This window comes from Ranitomeya variabilis, chromosome 1 (assembly GCF_051348905.1).
Source record: "Ranitomeya variabilis isolate aRanVar5 chromosome 1, aRanVar5.hap1, whole genome shotgun sequence".
Classification (NCBI taxonomy): Eukaryota; Metazoa; Chordata; class Amphibia; order Anura; family Dendrobatidae; genus Ranitomeya; species Ranitomeya variabilis.
In genome coordinates, this window is record NC_135232.1 from 940,283,719 (window position 1) to 940,310,656 (window position 26,938).

The following is a 26,938-nucleotide window of genomic DNA, read 5'->3' on the forward strand; positions in this document are numbered from 1 at the left end:
ACTCTGGGTCCGATTTGGTGGCCCGGGTCACTCTGGGTCCGATTTGGTGGCCCGGGTCACTCTGGGTCTGATTTGGTGGCCCGGGTCACTCTGGGTCCGATTTGGTGGCCCGGGTCACTCTGGGTCCGATTTGGTGGCCCGGGTCACTCTGGGTCCGATTTGGTGGCCCGGGTCACTCTGGGTCCGATTTGGTGGCCCGGGTCACTCTGGGTCCGATTTGGTGGCCCGGGTAACTCTGGGTCCGATTTGGTGGCCCGGGTCACTCTGGGTCCGATTTGGTGGCCCGGGTCACTCTGTGTCCGATTTGGTGGCCCGGGTCACTCTGTGTCCGATTTGATGGCCCGGGTCACTCTGGGTCCGATTTGGTGGCCCGGGTCACTCTGGGTCCGATTTGGTGGCCCGGGTCACTCTGGGTCCGATTTGGTAGCCCGGGTCACTCTGGGTCCGATTTGACGGGCGGCGCCACTCTGGGTCTGATTTGATGGGCGGCGCCACTCTGGGTCCGACTTGGCGGGCGGCGCCACTCTGGGTCCGACTTGGCGCGCGGCGCCACTCTGGGTCCGACTTGGCGGGCGGCGCCACTCTGGGTCCGACTTGGCGGGCGGCGCCACTCTGGGTCCGACTTGGTGGGCGGCGCCACTCTGGGTCCGATTTGGCGGGCCGGGTAACTCTGGGTCCGATTTGGCGGGCCGGGTCACTCTGGGTCCGATTTGGCGGGCTGGGTCACTCTGGGTCCGATTTGGCGGGCCGCGCCACTCTGGGTCCGATTTGGCGGCCCGGGTCACTCTGGGTCCGATTTGGTGGGCGGCGCCACTCTGGGTCCGATTTGGCGGGCGGCGCCACTCTGGGTCCGATTTGGCGGGCGGCGCCACTCTGGGTCCGATTTGGTGGGCGGCGCCACTCTGGGTCCGATTTGGCGGGCGGCGCCACTCTGGGTCCGATTCGGCGGCCCGGGTCACTCTGGGTCCGATTTGGCGGCCCGGGTCACTCTGGGTCTGATTTGGCGGCCCGGGTCACTCTGGGTCCGATTTGGCGGGCGGCGCAACTCTGTGTCCGATTTGGCGGGCGGCACCTCTCTGGGTCCGATTTGGCGGGCGGCGCCACTCTGGGTCCGATTTGGCGGGCGGCGCCACTCTGGGTCCGATTTGGCGGGCGGCGCCACTCTGGGTCCGATTTGGCGGGCGGCGCAACTCTGGGTCCGATTTGGCGGGCGGTGCCACTCTGGGTCCGATTTGGCGGGCGGCGCCACTCTGGGTCCGACTTGACGGGCGGCGCCACTCTGGGTCCGATTTGGCGGGCGGGGGCACTCTGGGTCCGATTTGGCAAGCGGGGGCACTCTCGTCCGATTTGGTGAGCGGGGCAATAATGATAAGACTACAGATAGTGCTTTGTAATTGTGCTGTACTGTCACTTTAAGAGCTGATATTATCTGACAAAACTTGTGACCTGGTGGGCTGGTAGAGTTTATAGGCGTTGGCATAGTAACTGGGTCTCACTGCGCATATCAATGAGGTAATCAGCCAGGTGGCAGTTATTTTTAGAAATTGCCTCAGAAATCAGGCCCATTATAAACGTATTGGAAAATTTCCCTATTGAAATGCATTGAGACACTTTTTTCAAACGCAAATTGCGCCAAAACTACAAATCCGATCGACACGAAAAATACTTAGCACACCTCTCAGGAACGCTGGCTTTGAAATGACACCTCACTGGAGTCTGTGAGTTTAGCGGTTCGGGCCGCATTACGTGCGGACTGAATAATAATAATAAGAACTAGATGGGTATTTCCTGAAGGAACTACAGATAGTGCTTTGGAATGGTGCCCGGGCTGCCCCTGCAAGACTTTCACACTTGGGTGCCCCTCAGGTGCTGGTTTGGTAGTTGTAGCCCCTCAGGGTTGAGGCCACTCTGGGTCCGACTTGGCGGGCGACGCCACTCTGGGTCCGACTTGGCGGGCGGCGCCACTCTGGGTCCGACTTGGCGGGCGGCGCCACTCTGGGTCCGATTTGGTGGGCCGGGTCACTCTGGGTCCGATTTGGCGGGCCGGGTCACTCTGGGTCCGATTTGGCGGGCCGGGTCACTCTGGGTCCGATTTGGCGGGCCGGGTCACTCTGGGTCCGATTTGGCGGGCCGGGTCACTCTGGGTCCGATTTGGTGGCACGGGTCACTCTGGGCCCGATTTGGTCAACCCGGGTCACTCTGGGCCCGATTTGGTGGCCCGGGTCACTCTGTGTCCGATTTGGTGGCCCGGGTCACTCTGTGTCCGATTTGATGGCCCGGGTCACTCTGGGTCCGATTTGGTGGCCCGGGTCACTCTGGGTCCGATTTGGTGGCCCGGGTCACTCTGGGTCCGATTTGGTAGCCCGGGTCACTCTGGGTCCGATTTGACGGGCGGCGCCACTCTGGGTCCGATTTGATGGGCGGCGCCACTCTGGGTCCGACTTGGCGGGCGGCGCCACTCTGGGTCCGACTTGGCGCGCGGCGCCACTCTGGGTCCGACTTGGCGGGCGGCGCCACTCTGGGTCCGACTTGGCGGGCGGCGCCACTCTGGGTCCGACTTGGTGGGCGGCGCCACTCTGGGTCCGATTTGGCGGGCCGGGTAACTCTGGGTCCGATTTGGCGGGCCGGGTCACTCTGGGTCCGATTTGGCGGGCTGGGTCACTCTGGGTCCGATTTGGCGGGCCGCGCCACTCTGGGTCCGATTTGGCGGCCCGGGTCACTCTGGGTCCGATTTGGTGGGCGGCGCCACTCTGGGTCCGATTTGGCGGGCGGCGCCACTCTGGGTCCGATTTGGCGGGCGGCGCCACTCTGGGTCCGATTTGGTGGGCGGCGCCACTCTGGGTCCGATTTGGCGGGCGGCGTCACTCTGGGTCCGATTCGGCGGCCCGGGTCACTCTGGGTCCGATTTGGCGGCCCGGGTCACTCTGGGTCTGATTTGGCGGCCCGGGTCACTCTGGGTCCGATTTGGCGGGCGGCGCAACTCTGTGTCCGATTTGGCGGGCGGCACCTCTCTGGGTCCGATTTGGCGGGCGGCGCCACTCTGGGTCCGATTTGGCGGGCGGCGCCACTCTGGGTCCGATTTGGCGGGCGGCGCCACTCTGGGTCCGATTTGGCAGGCGGCGCAACTCTGGGTCCGATTTGGCGGGCGGCGCCACTCTGGGTCCGATTTGGCGGGCGGCGCCACTCTGGGTCCGACTTGACGGGCGGCGCCACTCTGGGTCCGATTTGGCGGGCGGGGGCACTCTGGGTCCGATTTGGCAAGCGGGGGCACTCTCGTCCGATTTGGTGAGCGGGGCAATAATGATAAGACTACAGATAGTGCTTTGTAATTGTGCTGTACTGTCACTTTAAGAGCTGATATTATCTGACAAAACTTGTGACCTGGTGGGCTGGTAGAGTTTATAGGCGTTGGCATAGTAACTGGGTCTCACTGCGCATATCAATGAGGTAATCAGCCAGGTGGCAGTTATTTTTAGAAATTGCCTCAGAAATCAGGCCCATTATAAACGTATTGGAAAATTTCCCTATTGAAATGCATTGAGACACTTTTTTCAAACGCAAATTGCGCCAAAACTACAAATCCGATCGACACGAAAAATACTTAGCACACCTCTCAGGAACGCTGGCTTTGAAATGACACCTCACTGGAGTCTGTGAGTTTAGCGGTTCGGGCCGCATTACGTGCGGACTGAATAATAATAATAAGAACTAGATGGGTATTTCCTGAAGGAACTACAGATAGTGCTTTGGAATGGTGCCCGGGCTGCCCCTGCAAGACTTTCACACTTGGGTGCCCCTCAGGTGCTGGTTTGGTAGTTGTAGCCCCTCAGGGTTGAGGCCACTCTGGGTCCGACTTGGCGGGCGACGCCACTCTGGGTCCGACTTGGCGGGCGGCGCCACTCTGGGTCCGACTTGGCGGGCGGCGCCACTCTGGGTCCGATTTGGTGGGCCGGGTCACTCTGGGTCCGATTTGGCGGGCCGGGTCACTCTGGGTCCGATTTGGCGGGCCGGGTCACTCTGGGTCCGATTTGGCGGGCCGGGTCACTCTGGGTCCGATTTGGCGGGCCGGGTCACTCTGGGTCCGATTTGGCGGGCCGGGTCACTCTGGGTCCGATTTGGCGGGCCGGGTCACTCTGGGTCCGATTTGGCGGGCGGCGCCACTCTGGGTCCGATTTGGCGGGCGGCGCCACTCTGGGTCCGATTTGGCGGGCGGCGCCACTCTGGGTCCGATTTGGCGGCCCGGGTCACTCTGGGTCCGATTTGGCGGGCGGCGCCACTCTGGGTCCGATTTGGCGGGCGGCGCCACTCTGGGTCCGATTTGGCGGGCGGCGCCACTCTGGGTCCGATTTGGCGGGCGGCGCCACTCTGGGTCCGATTTGGCGGGCGGCGCCACTCTGGGTCCGATTTGGCGGGCGGCGCCACTGTGGGTCCGATTTGGCGGGCGGCGCCACTCTGGGTCCGATTTGACGGCCCGGGTCACTCTGGGTCCGATTTGGCGGCCCGGGTCACTCTGGGTCCGATTTGGTGGCCCGGGTCACTCTGGGTCCGATTTGACGGGCGGCGCCACTCTGGGTACGATTTTGCGGGCAGCGCCACTCTGGGTCCGATTTGGCGGGCGGCGCCTCTCTGGGTCCGATTTGGCGGGCGGCGCAACTCTGGGTCCGATTTGGCAGGCGGGGGCACTCTGGGTCCGATTTGGCAAGCGGGGGCACTCTCGTCCGATTTGGTGGGCTGGGTCCGATTTGGTGAGCGGGGCAATAATGATAAGACTACAGATAGTGCTTTGTAATTGTGCTGTACTGTCACTTTAAGAGCTGATATTATCTGAGAAAACTTGTGACCTGGTGGGCTGGTAGAGTTTGTAGGCGTTGGCATAGTAACTGGGTCTCACTGCGCATATCAATGAGGTAATCAGCCAGGTGGCAGTTATTTTTAGAAATTGCCTCAGAAATCAGGCCCATTATAAACGTATTGGAAAATTTCCCTATTGAAATGCATTGAGACACTTTTTTCAAACGCAAATTGCGCCAAAACTACAAATCCGATCGACACGAAAAATACTTAGCACACCTCTCAGGAACGCTGGCTTCGAAATGACACCTCACTGGAGTCTGTGAGTTTAGCGGTTCGGGCCGCATTACGTGCGGACTGAATAATAATAATAAGAACTAGATGGGTATTTCCTGAAGGAACTACAGATAGTGCTTTGGAATGGTGCCCGGGCTGCCCCTGCAAGACTTTCACACTTGGGTGCCCCTCAGGCGCTGGTTTGGTAGTTGTAGCCCCTCAGGGTTGAGGCTTGGTGGGCCGGGTCACTCTGGGTCCGATTTGGTGGGGCCGGGTCACTCTGGGTCCGATTTGGTGGGCCGGGTCACTCTGGGTCCGATTTGGTGGGCCGGGTCACTCTGGGTCCGATTTGGTGGGCCGGGTCACTCTGGGTCCCATTTGGTGGGCCGGGTCACTCTGGGTCCCATTTGGTGGCCCGGGTCACTCTGGGTCCCATTTGGTGGCCCGGGTCACTCTGGGTCCCATTTGGTGGCCCGGGTCACTCTGGGCCCGATTTGGTGGCCCGGGTCACTCTGGGCCCGATTTGGTCAACCCGGGTCACTCTGGGCCCGATTTGGTGGCCCGGGTCAATTTGGGCCCGATTTGGTGGCCCGGGTCACTCTGGGGCCGATTTGGTGGCCCGGGTCACTCTGGGTCCGATTTGGTGGCCCGGGTCACTCTGGGTCCGATTTGGTGGCCCGGGTCACTCTGGGTCCGATTTGGTGGCCCGGGTCACTCTGGGTCCGATTTGGTGGCCCGGGTCACTCTGGGTCCGATTTGGTGGCCCGGGTCACTCTGGGTCCGATTTGGTGGCCTGGGTCACTCTGGGTCCGATTTGGTGGCCCGGGTCACTCTGGGTCCGATTTGGTGGCCCGGGTCACTCTGGGTCCGATTTGGTGGCCCGGGTCACTCTGGGTCCGATTTGGTGGCCCGGGTCACTCTGGGTCCGATTTGGTGGCCCGGGTCACTCTGGGTCCGATTTGGCGGGCCGGGTCACTCTGGGTCCGATTTGGCGGGCCGGGTCACTCTGGGTCCGATTTGGTGGCCTGGGTCACTCTGGGTCCGATTTGGTGGCCCGGGTCACTCTGGGTCCGATTTGGTAGCCCGGGTCACTCTGGGTCCGATTTGACGGGCGGCGCCACTCTGGGTCCGATTTGATGGGCGGCGCCACTCTGGGTCCGACTTGGTGGGCGGCGCCACTCTGGGTCCGACTTGGCGCGCGGCGCCACTCTGGGTCCGACTTGACTTGCGGCGCCACTCTGGGTCCGATTTGGCGGGCGGGGGCACTCTGGGTCCGATTCGGTGGGCGGAGCCACTCTGGGTCCGATTTGGTGGGCTGGGCACCTCAGGGTCCGATTTGGTGGGTGGGGTCACTCTGGGTCCGATTTGGTGGGCGGGGTCACTCTGGGTCCGATTTGGTGGAAGGGGTCACTCTGGGTCTGATTTGGTGGAAGGGGTCACTCTGGGTCCGATTTGGTGGGCGGAGCCACTCTTTGTCCGATTTGGTGGGCGGGGTCACTCTGGGTCCGATTTGGTGGGCCGGGCCCCTCGGGGTCCGATTTGGTGGGCCGGGCCCCTCGGGTTCCGAATTGGTGAGCGGGGTAATCTACTATATAATTGTCTAAGGGCACTTCCGTCTTTCTGTCTCACAACACCGCTACGTCATCATCTCGTGAGACCGCAATGCACTCTTGGGACCGGAGCGCGCAACAAGCATCGGGTAGCGGCCACTCCAGGTGCAACAAGCATCGTGTACCGGCCGCTCTAGGAGGTGCAACAACCATCAGATACCGGCCGCTCCAGGAGGTGAGTATGTAACTTTTTTATTTTAATTCTTTTTTTTTTTTTTTAACAGGGATATGCAGTATACTATGTGACTGGACAATATACTACGTGACTGGGCAGTATAACTACGTGGCTCTGCGCTGTATACTGCGTGGCTCTGCGCTGTATACTGCGTGGCTCTGCGCTGTATACTACGCGGCTCTGCGCTGTATACTACGCGGCTCTGCGCTGTATACTGCGCGGCTCTGCGCTGTGTACTACGCGGCTCTGCGCTGCATACTGCGCGGCTCTGCGCTGTGTACTGCGCGGCTCTGCGCTGTGTACTGCGCGGCTCTGCGCTGTGTACTGCACGGCTCTGCGCTGTGTACTGTGCGGCTCTGCGCTGTGTACTGCGCGTTCTGCGCTGTATACTGCGCGGCTCTGCGCTGTATACTGCGCGGCTCTGCGCTTTGTACTGTGCGGCTCTGCGCTATATACTGCGTGGCTCTTCGCTGTATACTACGCGGCTCTGCGCTGTGTACTGCGCGGCTCTGCGCTGTGTACTGCGCGTGTCCGTGCTGTGTACTGCGCGTGTCTGCGCTGTATACTGCGCGGCTCTGTGCTGTGTACTGCACGGCTCTGCACTGTGTACTGCACGGCTCTGCGCTGTATACTGCGGGGCTCTGCACTGTGTACTGCGCGGCTCTGTGCGGTATACTGCGCGGCTCTGCTCTTTATACTGTGCGGCTCTGCGCTCTGTACTGCGCGGCTCTGCGCTGTGTACTGCCCGGCTCTGCGCTGTGTACTGCGCGGCTCTGCGCGGTATACTGCGCGGCTCTGCGCTGTGTACTGCACGGCTCTGCGCTTTATACTGCGCGGCTCTGCGCTGTGTACTGCGCGGCTCTGCGCTGTGTACTGCGCGGCTCTGCGCTGTGTACTGTGCGGCTCTGCGCTGTGTACTGCGCGGCTCTGCGCTGTGTACTGTGCGGCTCTGCGCTGTGTACTGCGCGGCTCTGCGCTGTGTACTGCGCGGCTCTGCGCTTTGCACTGCGCGGCTCTGCGCTGTGTACTGCGCGGCTCTGCGCTGTATACTGCGCGGCTCTGCGCTTTCCACTGCGCCGCTCTGCGCTGTGTACTGCGCGGCTCTGCGCTGTGTACTGCACAGCTCTGCGCTGTGTACTGCGCGGCTCTGCACTGTGTACTGCGCGGCTCTGCGCGGCTCTGCACTGTGTACTGCGCGGCTCTGCGCTGTGTACTGCGCGGCTCTGCGCGGTATACTGCGCGGCTCTGCGCTGTGTACTGCACGGCTCTGCGCTTTATACTGCGCGGCTCTGCTCTTTATACTGTGCGGCTCTGCTCTTTATACTGTGCGGCTCTGCGCTCTGTACTGCGCGGCTCTGCGCTGTGTACTGCCCGACTCTGCGCTGTGTACTGCGCGGCTCTGCGCTGTGTACTGCGCGGCTCTGCGCTGTGTACTGCGCGGCTCTGCACTGTATACTGCGCGGCTGTGCAATATACTACGTGGACATGCATATTCTAGAATACCCGATGAGTTAGAATCGGGCCACAGTCTAATAATCATAAGACTACAGATAGTGCTTTGTAATTGTGCTGTACTGTCACTTTAAGAGCTGATATTATCTGACAAAACTTGTGACCTGGTGAGCTGATAGACTTTATAGGCGTTGGCATAGTAACTGGGTCTCACTGCGCATATCAATGAGCTAATCAGCCAGGTGGCAGTTATTTTTAGAAATTGCCTCAGAAACCAGCCCATTATAAACGTATAGGAAAATTTCTCCATTGAAACGCATTGAAAGACTTTTTTCAAACACAAATTGCGCAAAAACTACAAATCCGATCGACACGAAAAATACTTAGCACACCTCTCAGGAACGCTGGCTTCGAAATGACACCTCACTGGAGTCTGTGAGTTTAGCGGTTCGGGCCGCATTACGTGCGGACTGAATAATAAGAATAAGAAGAAGTTTACCACGGTGGAATAACAGTATAGTGCTTTGTTCCAAAGCACTATAATAAGAAGTTTACCACGGTGGAATAACAGTATAGTGCTTTGTTCCAAAGCACTATAATAAGAAGTTTACCACGGTGGAATAACAGTATAGTGCTTTGTTCCAAAGCACTATAATAATATAAACCAAATATATTTCCATCTCACTTGTTTATTTTCACCAGGTAAACCAATATAACTGCACAAAATTTAGAAATAAACATTTCTGACATGCAAAAACAAAACCCCCCAAAATTAATGACCAATATAGCCACCTTTCTTTATGATGACACTCAACAGCCTTCCATCCATAGATTCTGTCAGTTGCTTGATCTGTTTACGATCAACATTGCGTGCAGCAGCCACCACAGCCTCCCAGACACTGTTCCAAGAGGTGTACTGTTTTCCCTCCCTGTAGATTTCAGATTTTATGAGGGACCACAGGTTCTCTATGGGGTTCAGATCAGGTGAACAAGGGGGCCGTGTCATTATTTTTTCTTCTTTGAGACCTTTACTGGCCAGCCACGCTGTGGAGTAGTTGGAGGCATGTGATGGAGCATTGTCCTGCATGAAAATCATGTTTTTCTTGAATGGTACCGACTTCTTCCTGTACCACTGCTTGAAGAAGTTGTCTTCCAGAAACTGGCAGTAGGTCTGGGAGTTGAGCTTCACTCCATCCTCAACCCAAAAAGGTCCCACAAGTTTATCTTTGATGATACCAGCCCATATCAGTACCCCACCTCCACCTTGCTGGTGTTTGAGTCAGAGTGGAGCTCCCTGCCCTTTACTGATCCTGCCTCTGGCCCATCCATCTGGCCCATCAAGAGTCACTCTCATTTCATCAGTCCATAAAACCTTTGAATAGTCAGTCTTCAGATATTTTTTGGCCCAGTCTTGATGTTTTATATTATGTTTCTTGTTCAAAGGTGGTCGTTTTCAGCCTTCCTTACCTTGGCCTTGTCCCTGAGTATCGCACACCTTGTGCTTTTTGTTACTCCAGTAACGTTGCAGCTCTGAAATATGGCAAAACTGGTGGCAAATGGCATCTTGGCAGCTTCACGCTTGATTTTCCTCAGTTCATGGGCAGTTATTTTGCACCTTTTTTGCCCAACACACTTCTTGTGACCCTGTTGGCTATTTGCCATGAAACGCTTGATTGTTCGATGATCACGCTTCAAAAGTTTGGCAATTTCAAGACTGCTGCATCCCTCTGCAAGACATCTCACAATTTTGGACTTTTCAGAGCCCGTCAAATCTCTCTTCTGACCCATTTTGCCAAAAGAAAGGAAGTTGCCTAATAATTAAGCACACCTTATATAGGGTGTTGATGTCATTAGACAACACCCCTCCTCATTACAGAGATGCACATCACCTGACTTACTTAATTGGCAGTTGGCTCTCAAGCCTGAACAGTTTGGAGTAAGTCAACACATATAAAAAGTATCATGTGATCAAAATACAACTTGCCTAATAATTCTGCACACAATGTATATGAGGGGGTTCTTCTGGGCTGTATATATATATAAAATGGGCTGCTGCCGGGCTGTATATATCAGAGGCTGTTTACCTGTATATAGCAGAGGCCGTTGCTGTGCTGGCTGTATATGTATGAGAGGCTTCTGCTGGGCTGTATATGTATGAGCGGCTTCTGCTGGGCTGTATATATATATATATATATATATAAGGGGCTTCTGCTGAGCTGTATATATATATATATGAGGGGCTTCTGCTGGGCTGTATATATATATATATATATATATATATATATATATATATATATATATATATATATATATATATATATATATATATATATATATATATATATATATATATATATATATATATATATAAGGGGGTTCTGCTGGGCTGTATACAGTATATATATGAGGTGCTGCTGCCGGGCTGTATATATCAGTGGCTGTTTACCTGTATATATCAGAGGCTGTTGTTGTGCTGGCTGTGTATGAGAGGCTTCTGCTGGGCTGTATATGTATGAGAGGCTTCTGCTGGGCTGTATATATATGAGGGGCTTCTGCTGAGCTGTATATATATGAGGGGCTGCTGCTGGGCTATGTATATTAGAAGCTGCTGTTGGGCTGTATATATATGAGGGGCTGCTGCCGGGCTGTATATATCAGAGGCTGCTGCTGTGCTGGCTGTATATAGAATAGAGGCTGAGGGGCTGTATAAAGTATATACACAGCACTATACTTTAAACAGGTCCACACTATATTCATACAGTATACACAGACACACTGTAATGCAGGCTTTAGTGTGGACTTGTATATACAGTATTGTACTGTGTAGGACAGGAGCTGCAAGAAAGATACACAGACAGACACACACACAGACACACACACAGACAGACACACACACAGACAGAGATCATACTCACCCACCGCGACACTTTGAAGACTGAACCACTTCACCTCTGGACCTTCAATGACTGAAGATCCAGAGTGAAGTCCTGCCGTGCTCCTCAGTGGAGAATCCTCTTCTTGTGCTGACATCGTGGCTCCACCTCCTTCCTTAAAGGTATCTGAACAAACTCTCATCTGATCTAATCCGAGGGAGCGATCATATAGCTGATTAGGTAGCGCCTAGAAGCTTCTGTTGGGATCGGAGAAGGCTGCCGCATGCCATAAGCTAAGCATTAGGTACAGGGAGGGTACTAAGGAAGTATGGCTAGCCAGGTCAGTGGATGCTGATGCAGGTCAGGTGCCATGACTCTGCCGCTCTGCGCCAGCCACTGAGATGTAGGACCGTAGCCAGGTCCTTACACTTTCAATAGTTTCTTTTTTGTTAAATGTTCCTTATTATTAGAAATGGTTCACAGCAAAGAGACGTGTATTTTACATGTTTTGAGATATTTATCCCTATATTGGTGGGAGGCGCCCGCTTGGTGGGTGGCCCAGGGCCCGGGCCCCTTGGGCCCACCCCTAAATCCGGGCCTGAAAGGTAGGGAGGGATGGAGGACAGGAGGAAGAGATAGAGTTAGGAAGGAAAAAAAGAAGGGCAACACAGAAAGAGAGAGAGACAGACAGAAAGATGTAAAGAGAGAAACAAAGAAATGTGGAAAGAGAGAAAAATACAGAAAGAAAGAGAGAGCAACACAGATATGGAGAATCAGAGATAGATAGAAAGAAAGAAAGACAAAGAAAGAAAAATAAGAAATATGGAAACAAAGCTAGAAATATGGAAACAGAGCTATAAAAAATAGAAAAGAAAGAAAGAAGGAAAGAGAGAAAGAAAGAAACCTCAACAAGCAGAGAGAACCAGATATAGAAAGATAGAAATATAGAAAGATTGGGGTGGTCGACTAGAATTCAAAATGTACATGGACAAAAAAGCATTTTTTAATCTTTTACATGATGCAGTCAGGCCCCCATAGTGTTGGTTGGAGGAATTAGGCTATGTGCACATGTTGCGGATTTGGCTGTGGAATTTTCTGTGCAGATTCTGCATTTCTTGGCAGAAAACGCAGGTCAGAATCTGCGTGTTTTTTGTGGATTCGATGCGGATTTTGTGCGGATTTCTTCCTTTTTTTACCCCTGCAGATTTCTATTATGGAGTGGGTGCAGAAATGCAGCAGATTCGCAAAAAGAATTGACATGGTCCTTTTTTGAATCCGCGTTTTCCGTGCGGATTTTTCTGCACCATTAGCACAGCATTTGTTTTTGCGATTGATTTACATTGTACTGTAACAACTCACTTGCGGATCTGCAGCGTTTCTGGGTGGAAAAGAACGCTGCGGATCTGCAGGAAATCTGCAGCGTGTGCACATACCCTTAAGGTGTCTGCCCCTGTGGAGTGCTCTTACAGAATGCTGGGAAACCCATCTGATCTAATAGTATGGACTATACTAATAAGCTGAAAGCCAACATGGTGCATTACATGTACAGGATTGTGCAAAAGTTTTAGGAAGGTGTACAAATGATGCTGCAAAGTAAAGATACTTTGAATAATAGAAATGCTAAAAGTTTCATCAATTGACAAAAGTGAATGAACACAAGTAAAATTTAGATCAAATCAATCAATATTTGGTGACCAGCCTTTGCCTTCAGAACAGCATCAAAGCATTAATACTTCTAGGTAAAGATGACCAGATCTGGCAAAATTTTTAATTTGTCTGTTTGTGCATCTTTTCCAGGGAAATTTGATTCACAGAAGTTATGGTCTGCAAATTTAATTTTCATTTTTAATGCGCTGGGGTCTCTTTAGGCCCCATTGAAAAATGTATGTATATTGTCGTCTCACTGCTCACCTCTCTGGCCTCTTTGCTCCTTACTGTCAACCATCTAGTCCAGGATGCATCTCCAGATCGCCATCTGGAATGCTGAAATCCTTGGCCCTTGCATGTTTGTGACCCAACTAAGCGCAATACATACTAACTGGGTGCAGAAAAGAAAGTGACAGTAGGGGATCTGAACTGTTGAGTCAAAATTTGAAATATTTGCCTGTTTGTTTGCCATTGGACTGGAGAGTGGAACATTAATAAATGTCTGCATTGAAGCATGTTAGAGGTTCATTGCAAGTTTGGAGCTGCATTTCATCAAATAGGTTTGGTCAGAATTAATGGTGTCCTCAATCCTGAGAAGCACAGGCAGATAGTTGTCCATATAGCAATTCCAAAAGTAAGGCATCTGATTGGCTCCAAATTTATCCTGAAACAGGACAACAACCTCAAACATACAGTTAATACCATTAACCCCTTTCTGACATAAGACTTAATATTCCATCCATGTGACCTGGGCCTCTTTGACCAGGGATGGAATATTACATCATCACGATCGCCCATGCACACGGGGGTGCGCAGTCGATTGCTGCCAGATGTCAGCTGATTCTGACAGATGACACTTGGCACTGAGTGCCAGGAGCGATCACACACCGCTCACGGCACTTTAACCCTATGAAATGCTGCAATTGAACACGATCGCAGAAATTCCAGAAGCCAACAGAAGACTGACAGCTCTGTGTTTGGATCGGAGACCACATGGCATGATGTGGGGTCCCGATCGTTGCCAAGGTGACACGATGTCGTCAAGATGATATCTGGGTCACAAAAGCTTTAAAACTTGCTGATTATGCACAATGCATGATCAAAATGAGGTAATTTTCTGGATTTGTATTTTCAATTTTGACTCTCATAGTTGTGGTCTACCTATGATGTCAATTACAGGCCTCTCTCATCTCTTTAAGTGGGAGAACTTGCACAATTGGTGGCTGACTAAATACTTTTTTCCCCACTGTATGTGTTTATTGTTATGCTTAGTGTCTATTGTTTGTACCAGCCCCCTCTAAAATGTAAAGTGCTGCGGAATATGTTGGCGCTAGAGAAATAAAATTATTATTATTATTATTATTATTATTATTTATGTCCTTTTAACTGAATTGCTTTTAATTTCAGTGCAGCAGAGGTGATCAATATACGTTTGATCTCTTAATTAAAATTTCACAATGCGGGGGGACACTTCATCAGAGACCTACCACAGCTTAAGAAGTAATACCCTAAGTGTAAGTACACAAAACATCTTTTTCAGGCAGGTATGCTGTGGAACCAACCTGAAAATACGTTAACTCAATGCTCAAAAATAATGATCACATGCCTTGCAATGTAAAAATGAATTATTGTGCATGTGCTCTGTTTTTCAAGCTTATTTTAACCACTTCACATTTGAAAAGATGAATAGCAGTTAGCAGAGGCATAGCTAGGGTTTTAGTTCAGGGGGGGCGAAGCTTCTGAGTGGGCCCCTAACCAGGTAACCTTGATTACAACTGGATGACGCACCATAATAGCGGAGGAGAACCTCCTCAGATGACCGCACTGTTACTGAAGATAATCTCTATATAAAGACCAACATGGATATTACCGCCCGCCATATAATGACAGCGTTAGATACCAGCCCTACAGAACATATAAGAGATCACAGCACAGTTACAGATAATGTCTTACTGTGCTGACGTCCTTTCTGATGGAATCGTTCATTTTTCCCATCTTTTCCATCTGGCCCAGACTGATATGACAACTTCTTCCAGCCAGGACTCGGCTGCAGAGAATACAACAAAGACACATTTCACTTCTCATATTCCAGCCATCACCATCTATTCCCAACCTGCACAAAATCCTCATCCTGCTGATATCCCAATACATGGCCGCTGCTGCCATATGTGTCCCTATTACTGCCCCTGATACCCCAATACAGGGCCGCTGCTGTCATATGTGTCCCTATTACTGCACCTGATACCCCAATACAGGGCCGCTGCTGCCATATGTGTCCCTATTACTGCCCCTGATATCCCAATACTGAGCCGCTGCTGCCCTATGTGTCCCTATTACTGCACCTGATACCCCAATACTGAGCCTCTGCCGTATATGTCACTATTACTGCCCCTGATACCCCCAAAAAGAGCTGATGCTGCCGTATGTGACCCTATTACTGCACCTGATACCCCAATACTAAGCCTCTGCCATATGTGTCCCTATTACTGCACCTGATACCCCAATACTGAGCCCCTGCTGCCGTATCTGTCACTATTACTGCACCTGATACCCCAATACTGAGCCACTGCTGCCGTATGTGTCCCTATTACTGCACCTGATACCCCGATACTGAGCCTCTGCTGCCGTATGTGTCCCTATTACTACACCTGATACCCCAATACTGAGCCGCTGCTGCCATATGTGTCCCTATTACTGCACCTGATACCCCAATACTGAGCCGCTGCTGCCATATGTGTCCCTATTACTGCCCCTGATACCCCAATACTGAGACGCTACTGCCGTATGTGTCCCTATTACTGCGCCCGATGCCCCAATACTGAGTCGCTGCTGCCGTATGTGTCCCTATTACTGCACCTGATACCCCGATACTAAGCCTCTGCTGCAGTATGTGACCCTATTACTGCACCTAAGACCCCGATACTGAGCCTCTACTTCCGTATGTGTCCCTATTACTGCACCTGATACCCCAGTACTGAGCCTCTGCTGCCGAATGTGACCCTATTACTGCACCTGATACCCCAATACTGAGCCTCTGCCGTATGTGTCCCTATTATTGCACCTGCTGTGCGGTTCTCTGTGCCCTCTAAATTCTAAAGCAACCCTCTATAATATAGTAATGCCAGGTGCAAGTGCCCTAGAAAACAGTGCCCACATTGTGCCCCCTAGTAAGTAATAATGCCCTGTGTGCCCCTTTGATAGTCACAGTAACCTGAAGTTCCCCTATAACAATTAGTGCCCACTTTACATTTAATAATGTCCCGAGTCGCCCCCCGTGCAGCTCATCTATACACAGTATCTCTTATGCACAGTATAATGCCCCCTCACTGTATAGTACCACTCACCCAGTATACTGGCCCCTTAGTAGGCCCCAAACTGTTTGATGGCTCCAACACTGTATGATGGCCCCTTCACTGTAAACCCCACACTGTATGATGGCCCCATAGATAACCTCCATATAGTATACTGTGCCAGATAGTCCTCAATATAGCACAAGGCAGCACCCCCATAGGCAGACCCTGCAGTATAAGACAGTAACACCATAGGCAGACCCTGTAGTATTAGACAGTAACCCCATAGGCAGACCCTGTATTTTAAGACTTTACCCCTATAGGCAGACCCTGTAGTATAAGACAGTACCCCCAAAGGCAGACCCTGTAGTATAAGACAGTACCCCCTGTTGTGAATTTGGATTCTGGGCTCCCCCGGTGGCCGCTTGTGGAATTGGACTTGTCATCCTCTTTCCTGTTTCACCTGGTTCCATCAGTAGTGGGTGTCGCTATTTAAGCTCATTTCTCTGGTGGTTTCTTGCCGGTCAACAATGTTATCTGATGCCTCTCAGTGCTTGTTCCTGCTTCTAGACAACTTCTAGATAAGTTGGACTTTTGTCCATGTTTTGTTTTGCTTATTTGTTCCAGTTCACAGCTGAAGTTTTGTTACTGTGTCTGGAAAGCTCTCGTTGATCAGGGATTGCTACTCTGGCGTTATGAGTTAATGCCAGAGTTTAAGGTAATCTCTGGATGGTGTTTTGTTAGTGTTTTTCTGCTGACCATGAAAGTATACTATCTGTCTTCTGCTATCTAGTAAGCGGACCTCAAATTTGCTAAGACTATTTTCCTGCTGCGTTTGTTGTTTCATCTGAACTCACCGTCATTATATGTGGGGGGCTACTGTCTTCTTTGGAATATTTCTCTAGAGGTGAGCCAGGTCTTATATTTCCCTCTGCTAGCTATTTAGGTCTTAGGCCAGAGCTGGGCATCTAGCGATAAATAGGAAATGCTACCTGGCTATTTCTAGTTGCGCGGCAGGCTTAGTTCATGGTCAGTATAGTTCCATCTTCCGAGAGCTTGTCCCTCTATAGGCTTGCTATGATCTCTGCCTGCAGAGATCATGACAGTTTGACCGGCCCATAAAGTGTTAAAGACCCAGGTTGAGAAAGGAGAGTTTTAAGAAGTCTGCTGGAATTTTTTTTTTTTTTTTTTTTTCCTCCAGTCTGCCTTGCTGCAGTCTTTTTTCTCTCTCTCCTCCTAATCTCTGTATGCTCTGTGTGCACCTGACAATAATGGATCTCCAGAGTGTAACTGCGGGTTTGAATAATCTCATCACGAAAGTACAAAATTTACAAGATTTTGTGGTACATGCTCCGGTATCTGAGCCGAGAATTCCTTTGCCGGAGTTCTTCACAGGGAATAGAGCTAGCTTCCAGAATTTCCGAAATAATTGTAAGCTTTATTTGTCCCTGAAGTCTCGTTCAGCTGGAGACCCTGCTCAGCAGGTTAGGATTGTGATTTCCTTGCTCAGGGGTGACCCTCAAGATTGGGCCTTCTCATTGCCAGCAGGGGATCCTGCGTTACGCGATGTGGATGCGTTTTTTCTGGCCTTGGGCTTGCTTTATGAGGAACCTCATTTGGAACTTCAGGCAGAAAAAACTTTGATGGCACTATCTCAGGGGCAAGACGAAGCTGAAGTTTTCTGCCAAAAATTCCGTAAATGGTCTGTGCTTACTCAGTGGAATGAGTGCGCCTTGGCGGCAACTTTCAGAGAAGGTCTCTCTGATGCCGTTAAGGATGTTATGGTGGGGTTCCCTTTGCCTGCAGGTCTGAATGAGTCCATGACAATGGCTATTCAGATTGATAGGCGTCTGCGGGAGCGCAAACCGGTGCACCATCTGGCGGTGTCTATGGAAAAGACGCCAGAAAGTATGCAGTGTGATAGAATTCTGTCCAGGAGCGAGCGACAGAATTTTAGACGGAAGAATGGATTGTGTTTCTATTGTGGGGATTCTACTCATGTTATATCAGCATGCTCTAGGCGTACAAAGAAGCTTGATAAGTCTGTTTCCATTGGCACCATTCAGTCTAAGTTTATTTTGTCTGTAACCCTGATTTGTTCTTTGTCATCCATTGCCACGGACGCCTATGTTGACTCTGGCGCCGCTCTGAGTCTTATGGATTGGTCCTTTGCCAATCGTTGTGGTTTTGATTTAGAGCCTTTGGAGACTCTTATTCCTCTGAAGGGGATTGACTCCACCCCATTGGCTAATAATAAACCACAATACTGGACACAAGTAACCATGCGTATCGATCCGGATCACCAGGAGATTATTCGTTTCCTGGTGCTGTATAATTTACATGACGATTTGGTACTGGGATTGCCATGGTTGCAGTCTCACAACCCAGTCTTGGACTGGAGAGCAATGTCTGTGTTGAGCTGGGGATGTAAGGGTATTCATGGGGACGTACCTTTGGTTTCTATTTCGTCGTCCATTCCCTCTGAAGTCCCTGAGTTCCTCTCTGATTATCAAGACGTCTTTGACGAACCCAAGCTTGGGTCGTTACCTCCGCACCGTGAGTGCGATTGTGCCATAGATTTGATACCGGGTTGTAAATATCCAAAGGGTCGTTTGTTTAATCTGTCTGTGCCGGAACATGCTGCTATGCGGGAATATATAAAGGAGTCTTTGGAAAAGGGACATATTCGTCCATCTTCTTCTCCCTTGGGAGCTGGGTTTTTCTTTGTCTCAAAAAAAGACGGCTCTTTGAGACCATGTATTGATTATCGGCTTCTGAATAAGATCACTGTTAAGTATCAATACCCATTGCCATTGCTTACTGATTTGTTTGCTCGTATAGAGGGTGCTAAGTGGTTCTCTAAAATTGATCTTCGTGGGGCGTATAATTTGGTGCGGATCAGGCAGGGGGATGAGTGGAAGACCGCATTTAATACGCCCGAGGGCCACTTTGAGTATTTGGTCATGCCTTTTGGTCTTTCTAATGCCCCTTCAGTTTTCCAGTCTTTTATGCATGATATTTTCCGCGATTTTCTGGATAAATTTATGATAATATATCTGGATGATATTCTGATTTTTTCTGATGACTGGGACTCTCATGTCCAGCAGGTCAGGAGAGTTTTTCAGGTTCTGCGGTCTAATTCTTTATGTGTGAAGGGGTCTAAGTGCGTTTTTGGGGTCCAGAAAATTTCCTTTTTGGGGTATATTTTTTCTCCCTCTTCCATTGAGATGGATCCCGTCAAGGTGCAAGCTATTTGTGACTGGACTCAGCCCTCCTCTCTTAAGGGTCTTCAGAGATTTTTGGGCTTTGCCAACTTTTACCGCCGATTTATTGCTGGTTTTTCGGATGTCGTTAAACCACTGACTGATTTGACCAGACAAGGCGCTGATGTTGCTAATTGGTCCCCTCATGCTGTAGAGGCCTTTCAGGAGCTTAAGCGCCGTTTTGCCTCTGCCCCTGTGTTGCGTCAGCCTGATGTGAATCTGCCTTTTCAGGTTGAGGTTGACGCTTCGGAGATCGGAGCTGGGGCAGTGTTGTCGCAGAAAGGTTCCGACTGCTCCGTCATTAGGCCTTGTGCCTTCTTTTCTCGCAAATTTTCGCCCGCAGAGCGGAATTATGATTTTGGGAATCGGGAGCTTTTGGCCATGAAGTGGGCTTTTGAGGAGTGGCGCCATTGGCTCGAGGGGGCTAGGCATCAGGTGGTGGTATTGACTGACCACAAAAATTTGATTTATCTTGAGACTGCCAGACGCCTGAATCCTAGACAGGCGCGCTGGTCTTTATTTTTTTCTCGCTTTAATTTTGTGGTGTCATACCTACCGGGTTCTAAGAATGTTAAGGCAGATGCCCTTTCTAGGAGTTTTGACCCGGACTCTCCTGGTAATTCTGAACCCACAGGTATCCTTAGGGAGGGAGTAATTTTGTCGGCCGTTTCTCCTGATCTGCGGCGGTCCTTGCAAGAGTTTCAGGCGGATAGACCGGATCGTTGTCCGCCTGATAGACTGTTTGTTCCGGATGATTGGACCAGCAGAGTCATCTCTGAGGTACATTCTTCTGCATTGGCAGGTCATCCCGGAATTTTTGGTACCAGGGATTTGGTGGCAAGATCCTTCTGGTGGCCTTCCCTGTCACGAGATGTGCGAGTCTTTGTGCAGTCATGTGACGTTTGTGCTCGGGCCAAGTCTTGTAGTTCTCGGGCTAGCGGACTGCTGTTGCCCTTGCCTATTCCTAAGAGGCCTTGGACACACATCTCGATGGATTTTATTTCAGATCTGCCTGTTTCCCAGAAGATGTCTGTCATCTGGGTGGTCTGTGACCGTTTCTCTAAAATGGTCCATTTGGTTCCTCTGCCCAAGTTGCCTTCTTCTTCTGAGTTGGTTCCTCTGTTTTTTCAGAATGTTGTCCGATTGCACGGTATTCCTGAGAATATTGTTTCTGACAGAGGTACCCAATTTGTGTCTAGATTTTGGCGGGCATTCTGTGCTAGGATGGGCATAGATTTGTCTTTTTCATCTGCTTTTCACCCTCAGACTAATGGCCAGACCGAGCGGACTAATCAGACCCTTGAGACATATCTGAGGTGTTTTGTCTCTGCTGACCAGGATGATTGGGTTGCTTTTTTGCCATTGGCAGAGTTCGCCCTCAATAATCGGGCCAGTTCTTCCACCTTGGTGTCCCCGTTTTTCTGTAATTCGGGGTTTCACCCTCGATTTTCCTCCGGTCAGGTGGAATCCTCGGATTGTCCTGGAGTGGATGCGGTGGTGGAGAGATTGCATCACATCTGGGGGCAGGTTATGGACAATTTGAAGTTGTCCCAGGAGAAGACTCAGCGTTTTGCCAACCGTCATCGTCGTGTTGGTTCTCGGCTTTGTGTTGGAGATTTGGTGTGGTTGTCTTCTCGTTTTGTCCCTATGAGGGTCTCTTCTCCTAAGTTTAAACCTCGGTTCATCGGCCCTTATAGAATATTGGAGATTCTTAATCCTGTTTCTTTCCGTTTGGACCTCCCTGCGTCCTTTTCCATTCATAACGTTTTTCATCGGTCGTTATTGCGCAGGTATGAGGTACCTGTTGTACCTTCAGTTGAGCCTCCTGCTCCGGTGTTGGTTGAGGGTGAGTTGGAGTACGTTGTGGAGAAAATTTTGGACTCTCGTGTTTCCAGACGGAAACTCCAGTATCTGGTCAACTGGAAGGGTTACGGCCAGGAGGATAATTCTTGGGTCAATGCATCTGATGTTCATGCTTCTGATCTTGTTCGTGCCTTCCATAGGGCTCATCCTGGTCGCCCTGGTGGATCTGGTGAGGGTTCGGTGCCCCCTCCTTGATGGGGGGGTACTGTTGTGAATTTGGATTCTGGGCTCCCCCGGTGGCCGCTTGTGGAATTGGACTTGTCATCCTCTTTCCTGTTTCACCTGGTTCCATCAGTAGTGGGTGTCGCTATTTAAGCTCATTTCTCTGGTGGTTTCTTGCCGGTCAACAATGTTATCTGATGCCTCTCAGTGCTTGTTCCTGCTTCTAGACAACTTCTAGATAAGTTGGACTTTTGTCCATGTTTTGTTTTGCTTATTTGTTCCAGTTCACAGCTGAAGTTTTGTTACTGTGTCTGGAAAGCTCTCGTTGATCAGGGATTGCTACTCTGGCGTTATGAGTTAATGCCAGAGTTTAAGGTAATCTCTGGATGGTGTTTTGTTAGTGTTTTTCTGCTGACCATGAAAGTATACTATCTGTCTTCTGCTATCTAGTAAGCGGACCTCAAATTTGCTAAGACTATTTTCCTGCTGCGTTTGTTGTTTCATCTGAACTCACCGTCATTATATGTGGGGGGCTACTGTCTTCTTTGGAATATTTCTCTAGAGGTGAGCCAGGTCTTATATTTCCCTCTGCTAGCTATTTAGGTCTTAGGCCAGAGCTGGGCATCTAGCGATAAATAGGAAATGCTACCTGGCTATTTCTAGTTGCGCGGCAGGCTTAGTTCATGGTCAGTATAGTTCCATCTTCCGAGAGCTTGTCCCTCTATAGGCTTGCTATGATCTCTGCCTGCAGAGATCATGACAACCCCCATAGGCAGACCCTGTAGTATAAGACAGTAACTCCATAGGCAGACGCTGTAGTATAAGACAATGCCCCCATAGGCAGACCCTGTAGTATAAGACAGTACCCCCATAGGCAGACCCTGTAGTATAAGACAGTAACCCCATAGGCAGACCCTGTAGTATAAGACAGTACCCCTATAGGCAGACCCTGTAATATAAGACAGTACCCCCATAGGCAGACCCTGTAGTATAAGACAGTAACCCCATAGGCAGACCCTGTAGTATAAGACAGTACCCCTATAGGCAGACCCTGTAGTATAAGACAGTAACTCCATAGGCAGACGCTGTAGTATAAGACAATGCCCCCATAGGCAGACCCTGTAGTATAAGACAGTACCCCCATAGGCAGACCCTGTAGTATAAGACAGTAACCCCATAGGCAGACCCTGTAGTATAAGACAGTACCCCTATAGGCAGACCCTGTAATATAAGACAGTACCCCCATAGGCAGACCCTGTAGTATAAGACAGTAACCCCATAGGCAGACCCTGTAGTATAAGACAGTACCCCTATAGGCAGACCCTGTAGTATAAGACAGTATCCCCATAGGCAGACCCTGTAGTATAAGACAGTATCCCCATAGGCAGACCCTGTAGTATAAGACAGTACCCCCATAGGCAGACCCTGTAGTATAAGACAGTACCCCCATAGGCAGACCCTTTTATATAACACAGTACCCCCATAGGCAGACCCTTTTATATAATACACTACCCCATAGGCAGACCCTATTATATAATACAGTACCCCCATAGGCAGACCCTTTTATATAATACAGTACTCCCATAGGCAGACCCTTTTATATAATACAGTACCCCCATAGGCAGACCCTTTTATGTAATACAGTACCCCCATAGGCAGACCTTTTTATATAATGCAGTACCTTCATAGGACGACCCTTTTATATAATGCAGTACCCCCATAGGCAGACCCTTTTATATAATACAGTACCCCCATACGCAGACCCTTTTATATAATACAGTACCCCCATAGGCAGACCCTTTTATATCATACAGTACCCCCATAGGCAGACCCTTTTATATAATACAGTACCCCCATAGGCAGACCCTTTTATATAATGCAGTACCCCCATAGGCAGACCCTTTTATATAATGCAGTACCCCCATAGGAAGACCCTTTTATATAATGCAGTACCCCCATAGGCAGAACCTTTTATATAATACAGTACCCCATACGCAGACCCTTTTATATAATACAGTACCCCCATAGGCAGACCCTTTTATATAATGCAGTTCCCCTATAGGCAGATCCTTTTCTATCATACAGTACCCCCATAGGCAGACCCTTTTATATCATACAGTACCCCTATAGGCAGACCCTGCAGTTTAAGGCAGCCCCCATAAAAAACACAATACTCACCTCTCTTCCTTCTGCTTCCTGCGCTGCGACGAGCTCCCGCTCATTTCCGACACTGACAGCGGGCGTGATGACGTCACTGCCCAGTGCCCCCTGTCAGTGTCAGTGACACCAGCAGGCCAGATGCTGACAGAGGGATGATGGGTGAAGGAGCGCAGCACTCCTTCTCCCATCAATGTGGTGAGCTGTATCGGCTAGATGCCGATACAGCTCACTTTGCGATGACAGGGGGGGGGGGCACTGCTGGTACTGGGCCCCCCGCCTGCTCAGGGGCCTCAAAGCGGCAGAGCAGGGAGATTGATTCTCCCTGCTCCGCAGCAGAATGTAACTGCATCGGCGTGCTGCGCAGTTACAATAGCGTAGCTCCGGGTGGGCCCCCTCTGAGCACAGGGCCCGGGGCGCCTGCACCCTCTGCCCCCCCCCCCCGGTAGCTACGCTACTGGCAGTTAGAAGAAGTGTCCTAACCATTCAGAAAATGGCTTCCACTTGGAAACTCCTCTCTATTTCATGCATGATGAACCCTTTCGCGCTCGAGCCTGTTTTTGCCTTCGTGACGGGCCAATTTTTACGATTCTGACAACTGTCAATTTATGAGGTAATAACTATGGAATGCTTCAACAGATCCCAGTGATTCTGAGAATGTTTTCTCATGACATATTATACTTTATGATAGTGGTAAAATTTCTTCGATATGACTTGTGTTTATTTGGGAAAAAAATGGACATTTGGGGAAAATCTTGAAAATTTTGCAATTTACAAATTTTTAATTTTATGCCCTTAAATCAGAGAGCTATATCACATAAAATAGCTAATAAATAACATTTCCCACATGTCTACTCTACATTAACACAATTTTGGAGCCCAAATTTTTTTTTGATAGGAAGTTAAAAGGGTTAAAAGTTGACCAGCGATTTTTCATTTTTTCAACACATTTTACAAAAATTTTTTTTGTAGAACACCTCTGTTAGTGGCCGAGTTCCCACCTCTGCACAGGGGGAATCTTGGGCCATCTCTGCTGCGGTCTACCATTCTTCTCCTGCTGCAATAAAGCCTGCTCAGCAGAGATGTTGGTCCCAGCGTCTCGCTCAGTCTGACTCTGTGCAAAGGCTTACTGCTGCTTTTCCAGTTTCTGCCATTGAAGCCAGTGCTGGGCAGCGGCGAGCAGATGCTTTTGGGACTAAGTCCTGCTTTTTCCCTTCTGAGCATGCCCAGGGTAAGATCTCTCATTGGAGATCGAGGGTCACATGCTTAGATACTGCAGCAAAACCCATTGGTTCTCCAGGAAGGTCCTGAAGTTCCTCAGGCTCTGTGGCAGCCTCTCATTGGTCCTTCTAGGAAGGTCCTGTACTTGCTGCAGCTATAAAAGGTTTGCATGGCCACACGGCCATGCGCTAGTATCAAATCTAAGTTATGTGCTTTGCGCCAGTGTGGTTACTTTGTATGTGTTCAGGAACCCGGCTGAAATAAGCCCCTAGAATACCGGCACCTCCGGTGAGGAGATTGTGTGTATGGATTCAGGGCCCCGGCTGAAATAAGCTCCTAGAATACTGGCTGAGGAGATTGTATGTTTGCGTAACCACCAACTGCTTTCTGTTCGGCAGTCACTGTGTACTCCTGTCAGGTTAACAGGACACAGTGCTTTCTTTAGGCGTCTTTGTGAGGTAAAGGTACCGTCACACTAAGCGACTTTGCAGCGAGAACAACGACGATCTGTGACGTTGCAGCGTCCTGGATAGCGATCTCGTTGTGTTTGACACGCAGCAGCGATCTGGATCCCGCTGTGATATCGCTGGTCGGAGCTAGAAGTCCAGAACTTTATTTCGTCGCTGATCACCCGCTGTCATCGCTGGATCGGTGTGTGTTTTTACTTTTACAATGGTAACCAGGGTAAATATCGGGTTACTAAGCGTGGCCCTGCGCTTAGTAACCCAATGTTTACCCTGGTTACCCGGGTGCTGCAGGGGGACTTCGGCATCATTGAAGACAGTTTCAACGATGACGAAGTCGTTCCCCTGATCGTTGGTCACTGGAGAGAGCTGTCTGTGTGACAGCTCCCCAGCGACCACACGACTTACCAACGATCGCATCGCTGGTCGTGATCGTTGGTAAGTCGTTTAGTGTAACGGTACCCTAACAGAGTTCGCTTCTACCGCCATATAGTGCAGCCATTTGCCAGCAGCAGGTTCTCTCCTGCACGGTGGACCCCAGGCTGCGAACGCACCAAATAACATCTCTCTATTTACTCGGTGCGTTCCTCCAGCCCTAACAACCTCACATTTGAAGTCACTTTGAGGGGTCTATATGAAAGAAAATACCCAAAAGTGACAAGATTCAAAAAACTGCACCCCTCAAGGTGCGCAAAACCACATTCAAGAAGTTTATTAACCCTTCAGGTGCTTCACAAGAATTAATGGAATGTGGAAGGAAAAAATTAACTTTTTCACACAAAAATGTTTCTTTATCGCCATATTTTCCATTTTCACAAGGGTAACGGAAGAAAATGCACCATAAAATTTGTTGTGTGATTTCTCCTGTGTACGCCGATACCACATATGCAAGGGAAAGCTACTGTTTGTGCGCATGGCAGGGCTTTGGAAGGGAAGGAGCACTATTTGACTTTTTAAATACAAAATTGGCTGGAATCGATAGCGGACACCATGTCGCTTTTGGAGAAACAGTGGAAACCCCCCAAAAGTTACCTCATTTTGGAAACTAGACCCCCCAAGTAACTTATCTAGATGTGTGGTGAGCATTTTGAACCCTCAAGTGCATCACATAAGTTAGCAACGTAGAGCCGTGAAAATAAAACATCATATTTACTCCACAAAAATGATATTTTTGACCCCCATTTTTTATTTTTACAAGAGTAGCAAGAAAAAATGGACCTCAAAATTTGTTGCGCAATCCTGAAGAAATCCTGAGTATGCCAATACCCAGTATGTGGTGGAAAATTACTATCCGGGAGCACGCAGGACATGAAAGGGAAGGAACACCATTTGACTTTTGAAAGACAAAATTGGCTGGAATCGATAGTGGACACCATGTTGAATTTGGAGAGTCCCTAACATGTCTAAACATTCGAAACTCCCAACAAGTGACCACATTTCGGAAACTAGACCCCCCAAGGACCTTATGTAGATTTGCCTTGAACACTTTGATCTCCCAAGTGCTTCACAGAAGTTAATAATGTAGAACCGTGAAAATAAAAAATCATATTTTCTCCACAAAAATGATCTTTTTGACCTCATTTTTTTATTTTCCAAAGGGTAACAGGAGAAATTGGACCACAAAATTTGTTGAGCAATTTGTCCTGAGTACACTGATACTCCATATGAGGGGGTAAACCACTGTTTGGGCGCAA

At 50.1% G+C, this 26,938-nt stretch overlaps 1 long non-coding RNA gene across 1 annotated transcript in view; it reads left to right on the top strand.

Moving 5' to 3' along the window:
- The window catches only part of LOC143778846 (uncharacterized), a 79,736-nt gene that overhangs the window by 36,370 nt on the left and 16,428 nt on the right, over window positions 1-26,938 (top strand). The window contains exon 2 of the long non-coding RNA XR_013216493.1: window positions 14,232-14,338. This is a non-coding gene — a long non-coding RNA (uncharacterized LOC143778846). The remainder of the gene's footprint in view (window positions 1-14,231; window positions 14,339-26,938) is intronic.